The 20,390-nt window shown below is 39.9% G+C and overlaps 1 non-coding gene across 1 annotated transcript; it reads right to left on the bottom strand.

The window, feature by feature from the left end:
• Positions 1-1,359: 1,359 nt before the first annotated feature.
• LOC148549025 (small nucleolar RNA R71) lies at positions 1,360-1,467 on the bottom strand. The gene has a single exon (XR_015898285.1). It is a non-coding gene; the product is annotated as a small nucleolar RNA R71 (small nucleolar RNA).
• Positions 1,468-20,390: the final 18,923 nt, after the last annotated feature.

Here is a 20,390-nt window from a genome sequence, read left to right on the forward strand (position 1 = left end):
ATTTTCAATTTTCAAAATCTTTTTCAAAAATCAAATCTTTTTCAAATTTCTTAGTTATTTTCGAAAATTCCAAAAATCTTTTTCAAAAATCTTTTTCTTATTTTTATAAGCAAATTTTCGAAAATAACTAATCAATTAATGTTTTGATTCAAAAATTTGAAGTTTGTTACTTGCTTGTTAAGAAAGATTCAAACTTTAAGTTCTAGAATCATATCTTATGATTTCTTATGAATCAAGTCATTAATTGTGATTTTAAAAATCAAATCTTTTTCAAAACTAATTTCTATCATATCTTTTCAAAAATATCTTCTTATCTTATCTTTTTCAAAAATATCTTTTCAAAATATCTTTTCTAACTTCCTAACTTCTTATCTTTTCAAAATTTGTTTCAACTAACTAACTAACTTTTTGTTTGTTTCTTATCTTTTTCAAAACTACCTAACTAACTCTCTCTCTCTCATTTTCGAAAATATCTCCCCCTTTTTCAAAAATTTCTTTTTAATTAACTAATTATTTTATTTTTATTTTTATTTCAAAAAAATTTTCGAAAAAAATACTAACAATTTTCAAAAAATATTTTCAAAAATCACTAACTCCTTTTCAAAAATAATTTTCGAAAATTCCCTCTCTCTCTCTCATCTCATTCTATTTATTCATTCATATCCTAACATCTCATCTCACATTCCAATCCTCACAGTTGTGTTTCTTCCTTTACATCACATCCTTTATCTCCCCCTCTTCTTCTACTTACAAAGGGATCCCTATACTGTGGTATAAAGGATCTCTATTATTATTATCATTTTTCTAGCCATTCTTCCTTGTCATATGAGCAGGAGCAAGGATAAGAACATTCTTGTGGAAGCAGATCCAGAACCTGAAAGGACTCTGAAGAGAAAATTAAGAGAAGCTAAAATACAACAATCCAGAGATAACCTTTCAGAAATTTTCGAACAGGCAGAGGAGATGGCAGGCGAAAATAATAATAATGAAAGGAGGATGCTTGGTGACTTTACTGCACCTAATTCCAATTTACATGGAAGAAGCATCTCCATTCCTGCCATTGGAGCAAACAACTTTGAGCTGAAACCTCAATTAGTTTCTCTGATGCAGCAGAACTGCAAGTTTCATGGACTTCCATCTGAAGATCCTTTTCAGTTCTTAACTGAATTCTTGCAGATATGTGATACTGTTAAGACTAATGGAGTAGATCCTGAAGTCTACAGGCTCATGCTTTTCCCTTTTGCTGTAAGAGACAGAACTAGATTATGGTTGGATTCTCAACCCAAAGACAGCCTGAACTCTTGGGATAAGCTGGTCACGGCTTTCTTAGCCAAGTACTTTCCTCCTCAAAAGCTGAGCAAGCTTAGAGCTGATGTTCAAACCTTCAGACAGAAAGAAGGTGAATCTCTCTATGAAGCTTGGGAAAGATACAAACAGTTGACCAAAAAGTGTCCTTCTGACATGCTTTCAGAATGGACCATCCTGGATATATTCTATGATGGTTTATCTGAGCTATCAAAGATGTCATTGGACACTTCTGCAGGTGGATCCATTCACCTAAAGAAAATGCCTGCAGAAGCTCAAGAACTCATTGACATGGTTGCTAATAACCAGTTCATGTACACTTCTGAAAGGAATCCTGTGAGCAATGGGACGCCTATGAAGAAGGGAGTTCTTGAGGTTGATACTCTGAATGCCATATTGGCTCAGAATAAAATATTGACTCAGCAAGTCAATATGATTTCTCAGAGTCTGCATGGAATGCAAGCTGCATCCAACAGTACTCAAGAGGCATCTTCTGAAGAAGAAGCCTATGATCCTGAGAACCCTGCAATAGCAGAGGTAAATTACTTAGGTGAACCTTATGGAAACACCTATAACTCAACATGGAGAAATCATCCAAATTTCTCATGGAAGGATCAGAAGCCTCAACAAGGCTTTAACAATGGTGGAAGAAATAGGTTTAGCAATAGCAAACCTTTTCCATCATCAACTCAGCAACAGACAGAGAACTCTGGACAAAACGCTTCTAATTTAGCAAATCTAGTCTCTGATCTATCTAAGGCCACTGTAAGTTTCATGAATGAAACAAGGTCTTCCATTAGAAATTTGGAAGCACAAGTGGGCCAGCTGAGTAAAAGGATCACTGAAATCCCTCCTAGTACTCTCCCAAGCAATACAGAAGAGAACCCAAAAGGAGAGTGCAAGGCCATTGACATAAGCGCCATGGCGAACCTGTAAGGAAAGGAGAGGACGTGAATCCCAAGGAGGAAGACCTCCTGGGACGTCCAGTGATCAATAAGGAGCTTCCCTCTGGGGAATCAAAGGACTCTGAGGCTCATCTAGAGACCATAGAGCTTCCATTGAACCTCCTTATGCCCTTCATGAGCTCTGATGAGTATTCCTCTTCTGAAGAGAATGAGGATGTCACTGAAGAGCAAACTGCCAAGTTTCTTGGTGCAATCATGAAGCTGAATGCCAAATTGTTTGGCATTGATGCTTGGGAAGTTGAACCTCCCTTGTTCATCAACGAACTAAGTGATCTGGATCAACTGACATTGCCTCAGAAGAGACAGGATCCTGGAAAGTTCATAATACCCTGTACCATAGGCACCATGATCTTTAAGGCTCTATGTGACCTTGGTTCAGGAATAAACCTCATGCCCCTCTCTGTAATAGAGAAACTGGGAATCTATGGGGTGCAAGCTGCTAAAATCTCACTAGAGATGGTAGACAGCTCAAGAAGACAGGCTTATGGACAAGTAGAAGATGTATTAGTAAAGGTTGAGGGCCTTTACATACCTACTGATTTCATAGTCCTGGATACTGGAAAGGAAGAGGATGAATCCATCATCCTAGGAAGACCTTTCCTGGCCACAGCAAGAGCTGTGATTGATGTTGACAGAGGTGAAATATTCCTTCAATGGAATGAGAACTCCCTTATATTCAAAACTCAAGGATCTCCCTCTGCAACCATGGAGAGGAAGCTTGAAAAGCTTCTCTCAAAGCAGAGTCAACCAGAGCCCCCACAGTCAAACTCTAAGTTTGGTGTTGGGAGGCCACAACCAAACTCTAAGTTTGGTGTTGAACTCCCATATCCAAACTCTAAGTTTGGTGTTGGAGAGTCTCAACAAAGTTCTGCACATCTGTGAGGCTCCATGAGAGCCCACTGTCAAGCTATTAACATTAAAGAAGCGCTTGTTGGGAGGCAACCCAATGTTTATTTATCTAACTATATTTTTCTTAGTTATGTGTCTTTATAGGTTCATGATCATGAGGAGTCACAAAATAAATATAAAAATTGAAAACGGAATCGAAAACAGCAGAAAAAAAATCACACCCTGGAGGAGCATCTGTCTGGCGCTGAACGCCCAGAATGGGAGCATCCTGGCGCTGAACGCCCAGAACAAGCATGGTTTTGGCGTTCAACGCCAGAAATGGCAGCAAAGGGGCGTTGAACGCCCAAAATGGGCACCAACCTGGCGCTGAACACCCAGAGTTGTGTGCAAGGGCATTTTGCATGCCTAAATTGGTGCAGGGATGTAAATGCCTTGACACCTCAGGATCTGTGGACACCACAGGATCATCTCAGGATCTGTGGACCCCACAGGATCCCCACTTTACCTCCTCATAATCTTAGTTTTTATTTCCACATCTTCTTCTTCATCTATTCCTTCTTCTTTTGCTCGAGGGCGAGCAACATTCTAAGTTTGGTGTGGTAAAACAATTATGTAAAGGATCTATAGCTCAGTGGTAGAACATTTGACTGCAAATCAAGAGATCCCTGAGATACCTCAGGGGATACATTTTCTTCCACACAATTATTGGAAGCAACTAAGGGTGGAACATCAAGAGCACTCCATCATCCTTCATGAAATCAGAGAAGATCTAAAAGCAATGAAGGAGGAGCAACAAAAGGCAAGGAAAAGACATAGAAGAGCTCAAGAACATCATTGAAACGCCATCATCACTAAGGTGGATTCATCCCTTGTTCTTCTTTCTTCTGTTTTTCGTTTTCTACGTTATGTGCCTATCTATGCTTGTGTCTTCACTACATGATCATTAGTAGTTAGTAACTTTGTCTTAAAGATATGAATGTCTTATGAATCCATCACCTCTCTTAAATGAAAAATGTTTAATTCAAAAGAACAAGAAGCACATGAGTTTCGAATTTATCCTTGAACTTAGTTTAATTATATTGATGTGGTGACAATGCTTCTTGTTTTCTGAATGTATGCTTGAACAGTGCATATGTCTTTTGAAGTTGTTGTTTAAGAATGTTAAATATGTTGGCTCTTGAAAGAATGATGACTAGGAGACATGTTATTTGATAATCTGAAAAATCATAAAAATGATTCTTGAAGCAAGAAAAAGCAGCAAAGAACAAAGCTTGCAGAAAAAAAAAAAAGAAGAAAAAAAATAGGCGAAAAAAAAATGTAGAAAAAAAATAGAAAGAAAAAGCAAGCAGAAAAAGCCAATAACCCTTAAAACCAAAAGGCAAGGGCAAATAAAAAGGATCCCAAGGCTTTGAGCATCAGTGGATAGGAGGGCCTAAAGGAATAAAATCCTGGTCTAAGCGGCTAAACCAAGCTGTCCCTAACCATGTGCTTGTGGCGTGTAGGTGTCAAGTGAAAACTTGAGACTGAGCGGTTAAAGTCAAGGTCCAAAGCAAAAACAAAGAGTGTGCTTAAGAACCCTGGACACCTCTAATTGGGGACTTTAGCAAAGCTGAGTCACAATCTGAAAAGGTTCACCCAATTATGTGTCTGTGGCATTTATGTATCCGGTGGTAATACTGGAAAACAAAGTGCTTAGGGCCACGGCCAAGACTCATAAAGAAGCTGTGTTCAAGAATCATCATACTGAACTAGGAGAGTCAATAACACTATTCGAAATCTGAAGTTCCTATAGATGCCAATCATTCTGAACCTCAATGGATAAAGTGAGATGCCAAAACTATTCAAGAGGCAAAAAGCTATAAGTCCCGCTCATATGATTGGAGCTATGTTTCATTGATAGTTTGGAATTTATAGTATATTCTCTTCTTTTTATCCTATTTGATTTTCAGTTGCTTGGGGACAAGCAACAATTTAAGTTTGGTGTTGTGATGAGCGGATAATTTATACGCTTTTTGACATTGTTTTTAGTATGTTTTTAGTAGGATCTAGTTACTTTTAGGGATGTTTTCATTAGTTTTTATGTTAAATTCACATTTCTGGACTTTACTATGAGTTTGTGTGTTTTTCTGTAATTTCAGGTATTTTCTGGCTGAAATTGAGGGACTTGAGCAGAAATCAGATTCAGAGGTTGAAAAAGGACTGCTGATGCTGTTGGATTCTGACCTCCCTGCACCCAAAGTGGATTTTCTGGAGCTACAGAACTCGAAATGGCGCGCTTCTAATTGCGTTGGAAAGTAGACATCCAGGGCTTTCCAGAAATATATAATAGTCCATACTTTGGCCAAGAATTGACGACGTAAACTGGCGTTCAACGCCAGCCTTCTGCCCAAATCTGGCGTCCAGCGCCAGAAAAGGATCCAAAACCAGAGTTGAACGCCCAAACTGGCACAGAAACTGGCATTCAACTCCACAAATGGCCTCTGCACGTGCAACACTCAGGCTCAGCCCAAACACACACCAAGTGGGCCCCGGAAGTGGATTTATGCATCAATTACTTACTCATGTAAACCCTAGTGACTAGTTTATTATAAATAGGACCTCTTACTATTGTATTAGGCATCCTGGATTGTATTCTGATCCTGTGATCACGTTTAGGGGGCTGGCCATCTCGGCCATGCCTGGACCTTTCACTTATGTATTTTTAACGGTAGAGTTTCTACACTCCATAGATTAAGGTGTGGAGCTCTGCTGTTCCTCAAAGATTAATGCAAAGTACTACTGTTTTCTATTCAATTCTTCTTATTTCGCTTCTAAGATATCCATTCGCACCCAAGAACGTGATGAAGGTGATGATTATGTGTGACGCTCATCATCCTTCTCCCTTATGAACGCGTGCCTGACAAACACTTCTGTTCTACATGAATTGAGCTAGAATAAATATCTCTTAGATCTCCTAACCAGAATCTTCGTGGCGTAAGCTAGAATGATGGCGGCATTCAAGAGAATCCGGAAAGTCTAAACCTTGTCTGTGGTATTCCGAGTAGGATTCAATGATTGAATGACTGTGACGAGCTCCGAACTCGCGATTGCAGGGCGTTAGTGACAGACGCAAAAGGATAGTAAATCCTATTCCAGCATGATCGAGAACCGACAGATGAATAGCCGTGCCGTGACAGGGTGCGTGAGCATATTATTCACTGAGAGGATAAGATGAAGCCATTGACAAAGGTGATGCCTCCAGACGATTAGCCGTGCCGTGACAGGGCATTGGATCATTTTCCCGAGAGATGACCGAAAGTAGCCGTTGACAATGGTGATGTATCACATAAAGCCAGCCATGGAAAGGAGTAAGACTGATTGGATGAAGATAGCAGGAAAGCAGAGGTTCAGAGGAACGAAAAGTATCTCCATTCGCTTATCTGAAATTCCTACCAATGATTTACATAAGTATCTCTATCCCTATTTTATTATATAATATTCGAAAACACCATTATCACTTTATATCTGCCTGACTGAGATTTACAAGGTGACCATAGCTTGCTTCATACCAACAATCTCCGTGGGATTCGACCCTTACTCACGTAAGGTATTACTTGGACGACCCAGTGCACTTGCTGGTTAGTTGTATCGAAGTTGTGACAATTATGAATTAAGATCAAAGCACCAAGCTCTGGAGCCATTACCAGGATTTGTTCGAGCCTGGAGATCACAATTTCGTGCACCAGTAAGCAAAAATCTAAATGATGTGTAAGCGTTGGTCACGCGTACACGTGACCACTCGTCGTGCTAAATGCACGATTCCAGCCTTTTCCCAGCATAACTCTCTGTTCGATGTACCAAATTATGCCGATTCGGCATACCACGCGTACGCGTCACCGACGTACACACGTGGAACCCCAAAATGGTTAGTGACGCATACGCGTGGATCATGCGTATGTGTGGTGTGGGTTGTGTGATAGGCATCCCTCCTGCACAGTTCCAGGGTAACTCTTTGTTCATTTTAGTAGAGAGCGCAAACCTCCATATAACGCGTGGCGTCGTTGACGCTTACGTGTCACCTGCATTTTTTTTTCTGAATAAAATGTAAGTATGCTTAAGTAAAAATTAATCAAAGGGAAAGAACGGAATAAATAGAAGTACATAAATAAAATAGAATGATAAAAAAGGAAGATCATACCATAGTGGGTTGCCTGCCACCTAGCACTTTTCTTTAACGTTCTTAAGTTGGACGGTCCACAAGCTCAGTCCTCTTCCTTTGCTGGATCCTTCAAGATGAAGATCTCCAGCTCCTTGTTGTTCTTCATCTTCTCACCATGATATAGCTTCAAATGATGGCCATTGACTTTGAAGAAGGTGGGGCTTGAAGGGTGACTCAAGTGGAAGAACCCCATATGGCTCAGCCTTTTCCACCCTATAAGGTCCTTCCCACCTCGATCTCAATTTACCTGGCATTAGTTTCAACCTTGAGTTATATAGGAGGACTAGATCCCCAGCTCTAAACTCTCTTCTCTTGATGTTCTTATCATGCACCGCCTTCACCCTCTCTTTATAGAGCCTTGAGTTCTCATACGCTTCTAGTTGAAGGCACTCCAATTCCTGTAGTTGCAATTTCCTTTCAATCCTGGCTCCCCCCAATCCTGAGTTGCATTTCTTCACCGCCCAGTAAGCTTTGTGTTTCACTTCCACTGAAAGGTGACAAGCCTTTCCGTAGACTAGGCAGAATGGACTCATGCCGATGGGTGTTTTGTAAGCTGTCCGATAGGCCCATAGCGCATCTCTTAGCCTAGAGCTCCAATCCCTTCTATGAGGTTTAACAATCTTCTCCAGTATGTGCTTGATCTCTTTATTAGACACCTCGCCTTGCCCATTGGTTTAGGGATGGTAAGTCGTCGCCACCTTGTGAATGATGCGATGTTTCTTCAGCAAACCTGTCATTCTTCTGTTACAAAAATGAAAGCCTTGATCACTCACGATTGCTCGTGGTGATCCAAAGCGACAAATAATATTATTCCTAACAAAAGTAATAACAACGTTAGCATCATCAATACGGGTAGGAATTGCTTCCACCCATTTAGAAACATAGTCAACAAGTAACAAAATGTATAAGAAACCATTGGAGTTTGGAAATGGACCCATGAAGTCAATACCTCAAACATAAAAAATTTCACAAAACAATATAAGTTGTTGGGGCATCTCATCCCTCTTGGATATATTTCCAAACCTTTGGCATTGGGGGCAAGAGTCACAAAAAATTTTAGCATCCTTAAAAAGTGTGGGCCACCAAAATCCGCAGTCTAAAATTTTTCTGGCAGTTCTTTGAGGACCAAAGTGTCCACCACTCTCAGAAGAGTGGCAGGCCTCCAAAATTGACTGGATTTTGGATTATGGCACACACCTTCTAATTATTTGGTCAGCACCACATCTCCACAAATATGGATCATCCTATATGTAATACTTGGACTCGCTTTTAAACTTGTCCTTTTGATGCTTAGAAAAATTAGGAGGAAAGGTACGACTAACCAAATAATTAGCTATAGGTGCATACAAAGGAACCTCCTCAGATATTGCTTGCAAGCTATTAAGGGGAAATGTATCATTGATAGGAGTGGAGTCACTTTTAATATGTTCTAGGCGACTCAAGTGGTCCGTCACCAAATTCTGGGAACCACTCCTATCTTTGATCTCTAAATCAAACTCTTGCAATAACAATATCCAAGGATTAATCTTGGTTTTGACTATTTCTTAGCTAACAAATACTTCAAAGCCGCATGGTCTGAATATACTACCACCTTAATTCCAAGTAAGTAAGCTCAGAATTTATCCAAAGCAAAAACAATAGCTACCAGCTCTTTTTTAGTGGTAGTATAATTAGACTAGGTACCATCTAAAGTCTTAGAAGCATAAGAAATAATATACGGGTCCTTACCTTCGCGCTGCACCAGTGCCGCTCTTACCGCATAGTTTGATGCGTCACACATGATCTCGAACGGCCTACTCCGGTCAGGCCCTCTCACAATAGGAGCTTGGGTCAAGGCAATCTTCAGTTTGTCAAATGCTTACATGCAGTCCTCACTAAAGTCAAACTCTATGCCCTTCTACAGTAGTTGGGACAGAGGTAGTGCGACCTTACTGAAATCCTTGATAAAATGCCGGTAGAAACCTGCATGACCAAGAAAAAAGTGGACTTTCCTCACAGAGTAGGGGTAAAGTAAACCAAAAATAATATCTACCTTTGCAGCATCAACAGATATACCAGTATTAGAAACAACATGGCCTAGAACAATACCTTGCTTTACCATAAAATGACATTTTTCAAAATTAAGCACAAGGTTTGAACTAACACATCTTTCTAATACTCTAACTAGACTATCCAAAGAAAGTCAAAGGAATCACCATAAATACTAAAGTCATCCATTAAAACTTCCATACAATGCTCAAGAAGATCTAAGAAGATACTCATCATGCACCTTTGAAACGTAGCCAGTGCATTACATAAACCAAAAGGCATTCTCTTATATGCATACATTCCAAAAGGGCATGTAAAAGTTGTTTTCTCCTGATCTTCTGGAGCAATATGGATTTAAAAATAACCAGTGTAACCATCTAGAAAACAATAGTATGATTTACCTGACAGGTGATCAAGCATTTGATGGATGAAAGGTAATGGGTAGTGATCCTTGCGAGTGGCCAATTCAAGCGCCTGTAGTCAATGCACACTCTCCAGGAATTCTGCACTCTTGTAGCCATGAATTTCCCATTCACATTCTTCATTGTTGTGATGCCAGACTTCTTCGGAACCACTTGTACTGGACTAACCCATTCACTATCTGAGATTGGATAGATAATGTCGGCTTCAAGCAGTCGGGTCACTTCCTTCTTCACAACTTCTAGAATTGTGGGATAGGCCTTGCTCCCTCCTCTAGAAAAATGCGGTGCTCACAGACTTGAGGGCTTATACCTACTATGTCTGCCAAAATCCACCCAATAGCTTTCTTGTTTCTTCTCAGCACACTAAGCAGACGCTCCTCTTGTTGGGAGGTGAGTTCCTTTGCAATGATAACTGGGAGCTGTTGATTATCTTCAAGATAAGCATACTTTAGGTGAGGTGGAAGGGGCTTCAACTCCATCTTCAGCTCATGGCTTGGCACTTGATCATCCGAAACCACTGGAGGTGGCAAGGTGTCTTCAGTACACTCAGAAGGCTTCTCCACACTTGCACCTTGAACCAGGTTCTTCTTATCTACTGCCTCTTGGTGAACTTCAGCCACAGTTTCATCAATAATGTCACACTGGAAGATAGAGTGGTCTTCCGGTGGGTGCTTCATAGCTTCATCAAGATTTAAGCTCACTGCTCTTTCATCAATCTCAAATGAATAGGTACCAGAGAAGGCACACAATTTAAACCGTGAAGTCTTCAAAACTGGCCTTCCAAGTAAGATAGATGAAGGTCTTCCTAAGTCATTTGGGGGCATCTCTAGAATGTATAAGTCAATAGGAAAAGTTAACCCCTTAATGCCCACCAAGACGTCTTCCGCAATGCTAACCACTGAAATTATGCTCTTATCTGCCAAAACCAAACATGCTGCCGACCTTTTCAAGGGTGGAAGCCTCAAAGAATCATATATAGACAATGGCATAATACTAACACATGCACCTAAATCACACATGCAGTCAACAAACTGCACACCCCCTATAGTGCAAGTAACCATACACAAACCGGGATCACCACATTTCTCCAGTATGGCACCCATAAGAGCAGAAATTGAGCTACCCAAAGGAATAGTTTCTAACTCATGGATCTTTTCCTTATTCATGCACAAATATTTTAGAAACTTAGCATACTTAGGAACCTGGCGAATAACATCAAAAAGGGGAATAGTTACCTCAACCTTTTTGAAGATTGGTGCACGGAATTGTGATCACACTTTTCACAACTCCGGTACAACTAACCAGCAAGTGCACTGGGTCGTCCAAGTAATAAAACCTTACGCGAGTAAGGGTTGATCCCACAGAGATTGCCGGCTTGAAGCAAGCTATGGTCATCCTGTAAACCTTAGTCAGGCGGATTCAATTGGTTATGAGTTTTGATAATTGACAGATAAATAAAACATAAATTAAAATAAAGATACTTATGTAATTCATTGGTGGAAATTTCAGATAAGCGTTTGGAGATGCTTTGTTGCTTTTGAACCTCTGCTTTCCTATTGTCTTCATCCAATCATGCGTGCTCCCTTCCATGGCAAGCTGTATGTTGGTGGATCACCGTTGTCAATGGCTACCATCCGTTCTCTCAGTGAAAATGGTCTAGGCACGGCTTCTGTATGGCTAATCATCTGTCGGATCTCTCGTCTCGGATGAAGAATACCAGGCACAGCTACTGCACAGCTAATCATCTGTCGGTTCTCACTTGTGTCGGAATAGGATCTCTTTATCTTTTTGCACACTGTCACTGCGCACAATATTCGTGAGTTTGAAGCTCGTTTGGTCTAGCCTTTACCACGAAGGTTCTGATCTTTGTGAGTTCGACTGCTCTGTTGTCAGGAGATGCAAGTCAAAGTCACGAACCAGAGGCCTAAGAGATTATACTCCAGCTGTCATCCAATGAAGATAATGGGTGATTGTCACGGGTCACCCCTTCATTCTGACTTAACTAAATTAAGAATGAGAGTATATCTTGGAGAAGAGAGATGCGTGAATTGAAAGAGAAGCAATAGTACCTTCATTAATTCATGAAGAACAGCAGAGCTCCGCACCTTAATCTATGAGGTGTAGAAACTCCACCGTAGAAAATACATAAGAGAAAAATGTCTTGGCATGGTCGTGTGGCCAGCCTCCAATTGTGAAAATGGTATAAGATGATGATTCGAATACAATAGTAAAAAGTGCTATTTATACTAAACTAGTTACTAAGGATTACAGAAAATAAGTAACTAAGTGCAGATAGTGCAGAAATCCACTTCCGGGGCCCACTTGGTGTGTGCTTGGGCAGAGCATTGAGCTTCACACGTGCATAGGCCTTTTCTAGAGTTAAACGCTAGCTTGGATGCCAATTTGGGCGTTTAACTCCAGTTCCAGTGCCAGTTCCGGCGTTTTATGCCAGAAAAGGGTCTCTGGCTGGCGTTGAATGCCAGTTTGGGCCATCAAATCTCGAGAAAAGTATGAACTATTATACATTTCTGGAAAGCCCAAGATGTTAGCTTTCCAGCCCAATTGAGAACGTGCCAATTGGACTTCTGTTGCTCCAAAAAAACGCGTTTGAGTGCAGGGAGGTCAGAATCCAGCAGCATCTGCAGTCCTTTCTCACCCTCTGAATCAGATTTTTGCTCAGGTCCCTCAATTTCAGCCAGAAAATACTTGAAATTATAGAAAAACACACAAACTCATAGTAAAGTCCAGAAATGTGATTTTTGCATAAGAAATAATAAAAATATAATAAAAAATAACTAAAACATACTAAAAACTACCTAAAAACAATGCCAAAAAGCATATAAATTATCCGCTCATCAAAGATATCCACCATCTTGGGATCTAGCTCCACTTGATTTTTAGTCCCTCTAGCAAGGTGTGGAAAAGGAAGAGGAATTGCTTCTCTCACAACATCATCTTCCTTAGATACTCCATTCCTTGGTTGAGCAAATTCTTCTTCAACCGCATCCTGTACCTCATCCTCTTCTTCAACATCTTCTACCTCAACAACATCTTCCATTTGAATGTCTTTGGTGCATGAAATTGTGATTCACACTTTTCACAACTCCGCACAACTAACCAGCAAGTGCACTGGGTCGTCCAAGTAATAAACCTTACGTGAGTAAGGGTCGATCCCACGGAGATTGTCGGCTTGAAGCAAGCTATGGTCATCTTGTAAATCTCAGTCAGGCGGATTCAAATGGTTATGAGGTTTTGATAATTAAAAGATAAATAAAACATAAAATAAAATAGAGATACTTATGTGATTCATTGGTGGGAATTTCAGATAAGCGTTTGGAGATGCTTTGTTGCTTCTGAACCTCTGCTTTCCTATTGTCTTCTTCCAATCATGCGTGCTCCCTTCCATAGCAAGCTGTATGATCCCCTCAGATGAAAAATACCAGGTACAATCTCTGCACGGCTAATCAACTGTCTGATTTCTCGTCTTAGATGAAAAATACAAAGTACGGCTACCGCACGGCTAATCATCTATCGGTTTCCTCTAGCGTCGGAATAGGACCTTTGTCCTTTTGCACACTGTCACTGCACCCAACATTCGCAAGTTTGAAGCTCGTCACAGTCATCCCTTCCCAGATCCTTCTCGAAATACCACAGACAAGGTTTAGACTTTCCGGATCTTAGGAATAGCTGCCAATTGTTCTAGCCTATACCACGAAGATACTAATCTCACGGACTCGGTCCGTGTATTAGATATCCAAGAGAATATACTCCAGCTATCATCCAATGACTACGTTGAACATCATGTAGATCGCTTTATGGTTGTCAGGCACGCGGATCTTGGCTAAGCGAGTAACAAAGATTGGGTGATTGTCACGGGTCACCCCTTCATTCTGACTTAATAGAATTAAGTACGAGAGTATATCTTGGAGAAGAAGTAGGTGTGAATTGAAAGAAAAACAATAGTACTTGCATTAATTCAGAAGAATAGCAGAGATCCACACCTTAATCTATGGGGTGTAGAAACTCCACTGTAGAAAATACATAAGTGAAAATAGTCTAGGCATGGCCGAAAGGCCAGCCTCTAAAACGTGAACAATGGTCTCTCCAAGTATGATAAAGTATATGAATATAATAGTAAAAAGTGCTATTTATACTAAACTAGTTACTAAGGTTTACAGAAAAGAAGTAACTAAGTGCAGATAGTGCAGAAATCCACTTCCGGGGCCCACTTGGTGTGTGCTTGGGCTGAGCATTGAGCTTTACAGGTGCATAGGCCATTCTTGGAGTTAAACACCAGCTTGGGTGCCAGTTTGGGCATTTAACTCCAGTTTTGGTGCCAGTTCCGGCGTTTTACTCCAGAAAAGGGGTCACTGGTGGGCGTTTAGATGCCAGTTTGGGTCATCAAATCTCGGGGAAAGTATGGACTATTATATATTGCTGGAAAGCCCAGGATGTCGACTTTCCAAAGCAATTAAGAGCGCGCCAATTGGGCTTCTGTAGCTCCAAAAAATCTACTTCGAGTGCAGGAGGGTCAGAATCCAACAGCATCTGCAGTCCTTTTTCAACCTCTGAATCAGATTTTTGCTCAGGTCCCTCAATTTCAGCCAGAAAATACCTGAAATTATAGAAAAACACACAAACTCATAGTAAAGTCCAGAAATGTGATTTTTGCATAAAAAATAATAAAAATACAATAAAAAGTAACTAAAACATACTAAAAACTATGTAAAAAATAATGCCAAAAAGGGTATAAATTATCTGCTCATCAGTCTTCTCTTGAGCTTGGCTCCTCGAGACTCCTCTCTTGCAATGTAGTACCGGACCTCAAAGTAATGGCATTGATTCCACCCTTGGGGTTGGGTAAAGGTTGAGAGGGAAGTGCACTAGAGCTTGAAGGTTGATTGTTGGAGGTAGAGGGTGGGTCTATATAGGATATAAGAGCTTGTAGAGTAGAGGTAAGACCGGTGAGGCTAGAGGTAAGTGAATTTTGAAGCTCTTTTTGTCCATGAAGAATAGAACGGAGTGTTTCATCTTGGTTGGAGGAAGAAGGAGGGTAGGTAATTTGAGGGGCTTGTGGTTGGTTGTGTTAAGGTGCTTGGGCTTGCCTTTGATGAGGTGTTCGGTAACTTTGGCCTTGGTTTTGCTGTTGGATAAAAAGAAGAGAAAATACAATAAATTCCAAACTTATCAATGAAAATTAGTTTCAATTAGATGAGCGGGGCTAGTGGCTTTTTGCTTCTGAACAGTTTTGGCATCTCACTTTATCCTTTGAAGTTCAGAATGATTAGCATCCATAGGAACTCAGAATTCAGATAGTGTTATTGATTCTCCTAGTTCAGTATGTTGATTCTTGAACACAACTACTTTATGAGTTTTGGCCGTGACCCTAAGCGTTTTGTTTTTCAGTATCACCACCGGATACATAAATCCCACAGACACATAACTGGGTGAACCTTTTCAGATTGTGACTCAGCTTTGCTAGAGTCCCCAGTTAGAGGTGTCCAGAGCTCTTAAGTACACTCTTTTTGCTTTGGACCACGACTTTAACCGCTCAGTCTCAAGCTTTTCACTTGACACCTTCACGCCACAAGCACATGGTTAGGGACAGTTTGATTTAGCCACTTAGGCCAGGATTTTATTCCTGTGGGCCCTCCTATCCATTAATGCTCAACGCCTTGGATCCTTTTTACCCTTGCCTTTTGGTTTAAAGGGCTATTGGCTTTTTCTGCTTGCTTTTTCTTTTTCTTTCTCTTTTTTTCTTTTTTTTTCTTTTTTTCTTTTTTTCTTTTTTTTTCGCAAGCTTTGTATTTCACTGCTTTTTCTTGCTTCAAGAATCAATTATATGATTTTTCATATTATCAATGACATTTCTCTTTTTCATTATTCTTTCAAGAGCCAACAATTTTAACATTCATAAACAACAATATCAAAAATATGCACTGTTCAAGCATTCATTCAGAAAGCAAAAATTATTGCCACCACATCAAAATAATTAAGCTAATTTCAAGATAAAATTCGAAATTCATATACTTTTTGTTCTTTTGCAATTAAAAACATTTTTCATTTAAGAAAGGTGAAGGATTCATAGGACATTCATAGCTTTAAGACATAGACACTAGACACTAATGATCATGTAATAAAGACACAAACATAGACAAAACATAAAGCATGGAAACCGAAAAATAGAAAAATAAGAACAAGGAAATTAAAGAACGGGTCTACCTTAGTGATGGCGGCTAGTTCTTCCTCTTGAAGATCTTATTGAGTGCTTGAGCTCCTCTATGTCTCTTCGTTGCCTTTGTTGCTCCTCTCTCATAGCCTTTTGGTCCTCTCTGATTTCATTGAGGATAATGGAGTGCTCTTGGTGCTCCATCCTTAGTTGTCCCATGTTAGAACTCAATTCTCCTAAAGAAGTGTTGAGTTGCTCCCAATAGTTGTATGGAGGGAAATGCATCTCTTAATGCATCTCAGGGATTTCTTGATGAGGGACTTCCTCATGCTCTTGTTAAGGTCCATGAGTGGGCTTTCTTGTTTGCTCCATCCTCTTTCTAGTGAAGGGCTTTTGAGATGAATCTCTCCATCTCCCATGACTCGGTGTTGGAAGTAACTGCCTTTCTTTTCCTCTTCCTAGAGGTTTCTCCGGCCTTAGGTGCCATTAATGGTTATGGAAAAACCAAAAGCAGAGCTTTTTTCCACACCAAACTTAATAGGTTTGCTCGTCCTCGAGCAAAAGAAGAAAGAAAGGATTAGAGAAAGAAGAAATGGAGGAGATGGAGGGGAGTAGTGAATTCGGCCAAGGGGGTTAAGTGTGTATGAGGTGTGAAATTGAAGGTTGTAAGGAGGGGTATTGATAAGGTAAGAGAGAGAGGGAATCCATGTGAGAATGGGTGGGTTTGGGAGGGAAATGGTTTGAATTTTAATGGTGAGTTAGGTGGGGTTTATGATGGATAGATGTGAGTGGTGAAGAGGATATGGGGAAGAGGGTAGGATGTGATAGGTGAATGGTGTTTGGGGAAGAGGTATTGATGTGATTGGTCAAGGGTATTTGGGGAAGAGTGTTATAGAGAGGTGTGAAGAGGAGAGAGAGTGAGTTGGGGTAGGTGGAGATCCTGTGGGATCCACAGATCCTGAGGTGTCAAGGAATTCTGCTCCCTGCACCATTCTAGCGTTCAAACACCCTCTATGTGCCAATTCTGGCGTTAAACGCCAGCTCTACTACCTTTCCTGGCGTTAAACACTAGTCTGCTGCCCCTTTCTGGCATTTAACGCCAGCCAGACACCCTTTTCTGGCATTAAACACCAGTCTGTCTGCCATTTCTGGCGTTTAATGCCAGTCAGACGCCAGACACCCTTTTTTGGCGTTAAACGCCCAAAGTGCTGCCTATTCTGGCGTTTAACGCCCAGAATGCTGCCAGACTGGGCGTTAAACGCCCATTCTGCTATCCTTAATGGCGTTTAAACGCCAATAAGCCTGTCCTCCAGGGTGTGCTATTTTTGATGCTGTTTTTTATTTTGCTTTAATTCTGCAGCTATTTTTATGACTTCACATGATCATCAACCTAAAGAACACATAAAATGAGAATGGAATATAAATAAATATAATTAAATAACATTGGGTTGCCTCCCAATAAGCGCTTTTTTAATGTCAATAGCTTGACAGTGAGCTCTTACTAAGCTTCACAGAGACTCAGAGCTTGATGGTGGCCTCCCAACACCAAACTTAGAAGTTGAGTGTGGGGGCTCTATTTTACTCTGTATTGCGAGAAGCTTCTCATGCTTCCTCTCTATGGTTATAGAAGAAGATCCTTGAGCCTTAAACACAAGGTAGTCCTCATTCAATTGAAGGACTAACTTTCCTCTGTCCATATCAATCACAGCTTTTGCTGTGGCTAGGAACGGTCTTCCAAGGATAATGGATTCATCTTCATCCTTCCCAGTGTCTAGGATTATGAAATCAACAGGGATGTACAGGCGTTTAACCTTCACTAAGACATCCTCTACAAGTCCATAAGCCTGTTTTATTGATTTGTCTGCCATCTCTAGTGAGATTCTTATAGCTTGTACCTCAAAGATCCCTAGTTTCTCCATTACAGAGAGTGGCATGAGGTTTATTCCAGACCCCAGGTCACACAGAGCTTTCTTAAATGTCATGGTGCCTATGGTACAAGGTATTAAGAACTTTTCAGGATCTGGTTTCTTCTGAGGTAGTTTCAGTTGAACCAAGGCATTCAGTTCATTGATGAGCAATGGAGGTTCATCCTCCCAAGTCTCATTACTAAATAACTTGGCATTCAGCTTTATGATTGCTCCTAGGTACCGAGCAACTTGCTCTTCAACAATATCTTCATCCTCTTCAGAGGAAGAATCTTCATAAGAGCTCATGAATGGCAACAGTAAGTTCAGTGGAATCTCTATGGTCTCTATATGAGCCTCAGATTCCTCTGGTTCCTCAATGGGGAGCTCCTTATTGGCTAGTGGACGTCCATTAAGGTCTTCCTCATTAGAAATCACTGCCTTTTGACTCTCTCCAGGTTCGGCCATGTTGGGTATATTGATGGCCTTGCACTCTCTTTTTGGATTCTCTTATGTATTTCTTGGGAGAGTACTAAGAGGAGTTTCAGTCACTCTTTTACTCAGTTGACCCACTTGTGCCTCCAAATTTCTGATGGAGGACCTTGTTTCAGTTATGAAACTGAGAGTGGTCTTAGATAGATCAGAGACTATGGTTGCTAAGTCAGAGAGGCTCTGCTTAGAATTCTCTGTCTGTTGCTCAGAAGATGATGGAAAAGGCCTGCTATTGCCAAACCTATTTCTCCCACCATTATTATTATTAAAGCCTTAATTAGGCTTCTGTTGATCCTTCCATGAAAAATTAGGATGATTCCTCCATGAAGGATTGTAAGTGTTTCCATAGGATTCTCCCATGTAATTCACTTCTTCCATTGCAGGATTCTAAGGGTCATAAGCTTCTTCTTCAGAGGAAGCTTCTTTAGTACTGCCGGATGCAGCTTGCATTCCAGTCAGATTCTGAGAAATCATATTGACTTGCTGAGTTAATATTTTATTCTGAGTCAATATGGCATTCAGAGTATCAATCTCAAGAACTCATTTCTTCTGAGTCATCCCATTATTCATAGGATTTCTTTCAGAAGTATACATGAACTGGTTATTTGCAACCATTTCAATGAGTTCTTGGGCTTCTGCAGGCGTCTTCTTCAGATAAAGAGATCCACCAACAGAGTGATCCAATGACATCTTAGACAATTTAGACAGACCATCATAGAATATACATAAGATGCTCCATTCTAAAAGCATGTCAGAAGGACACCTTCTGATCAGTTGCTTATATCTTTCCCAAGCTTCATAGAGGGATTCACCTTCCTTCTGTTTGAAGGTTTGGACTTCCACTCTAAGCTTGCTCAACTTTTGAGGTAGAAATAATTTGGCCAAGAAAGCATTGACCAGCTTTTTCCAAAAGTTCAGGCTTTCTTTAGGTTGTGAGTTCAACCATGTCCTAGCTCTATCTCTTACAGCAAAGGGGAAAAGCATAAGTCTGTAGACCTCAGGATTAACCCCATTGGTCTTAACAGTGTCACAGATTTGCAAGAATTCAGCTAAGAACTGATGAGGATCTTCCAATAGAAGTCCATGAAACTTGCAATTCTGATGCATTAGAGAAACTAATTGAGGCTTAAGCTCAAAGTTGTTTGCTCCAATTTTAGGAATTGAGATGCTTCTTCCGTAGAAGTCAGAAGTTGGTGCAGTAAAGTCACCAAGCATCTTCCTTGCATCTCCACCATTGTTATTGTTTTTGGCTGCCATCTCTACTTCTTTCTCAAAAATTTCTGTAAGGTCCTCTCCAGAGTGTTGTGCGTTAGCTTCTCTTAGCTTTCTCTTCAGAGTCCTTTTAGGTTTAGGATCAGCTTCAACAAGAATGTTCTTATCCTTGTTCCTGCTCATATGAAAAAGAAGAGAACAGAAAAGAAGAGGAATCCTCTATGTCACAGTATAGAGATTCCTTTATGTGAGTAGAAGAATAGAAGAATAGAATGAAGAAGGGAGAAGAAGAAGAATTCGAACACAGAGAGCGGGAGAAGGTTCAAATTTTAAGAAGAAGAGATGTTAGTGAATAAATAAAATAAATAAAAAAAGATGAGAGGGAGAGTGTATTCGAATTTTTAATTAAAAGAAAAGAAAAATATTTTTGTTTTTATTTTAATTATTAATTAGAATTCGAAAAAAATAAAATTAAAATTTAAAACAATTAGTTAATTAAAAAGAATTTTAAAAAATTTGTTAGTGGTTTTGGAAAATTAGAGAGAGAGAAAAGTAGTTAGGTGATTTTGAAAAGGCTAAGAAATAGTAAACTTTTTTAAAATCAAAACAAATAAGTCAAGTGGTTAATTGAAAAAGATTTAAAATAGATTTTGAAAAGATATGAAGTTAGAAAAGGATTTTGAAATTAAATTTTTCAGAAGATATGATTGAAATTTCTTTTGAAAAAGATTTGAAAAGGAAATTAAAAAGATCTGATTTTTGAAATTAAAGTTGATTACTTGACTAACAAGAAACTAAAAGATATAATTCTAGAATTTAAAGATTGAACCTTTCTTAACAGGAAAG

Source organism: Arachis ipaensis, chromosome B8 (assembly GCF_059453495.1).
Source record: "Arachis ipaensis isolate K30076 ecotype BB chromosome B8, ASM5945349v1, whole genome shotgun sequence".
NCBI lineage: Eukaryota > Viridiplantae > Streptophyta > Magnoliopsida > Fabales > Fabaceae > Arachis > Arachis ipaensis.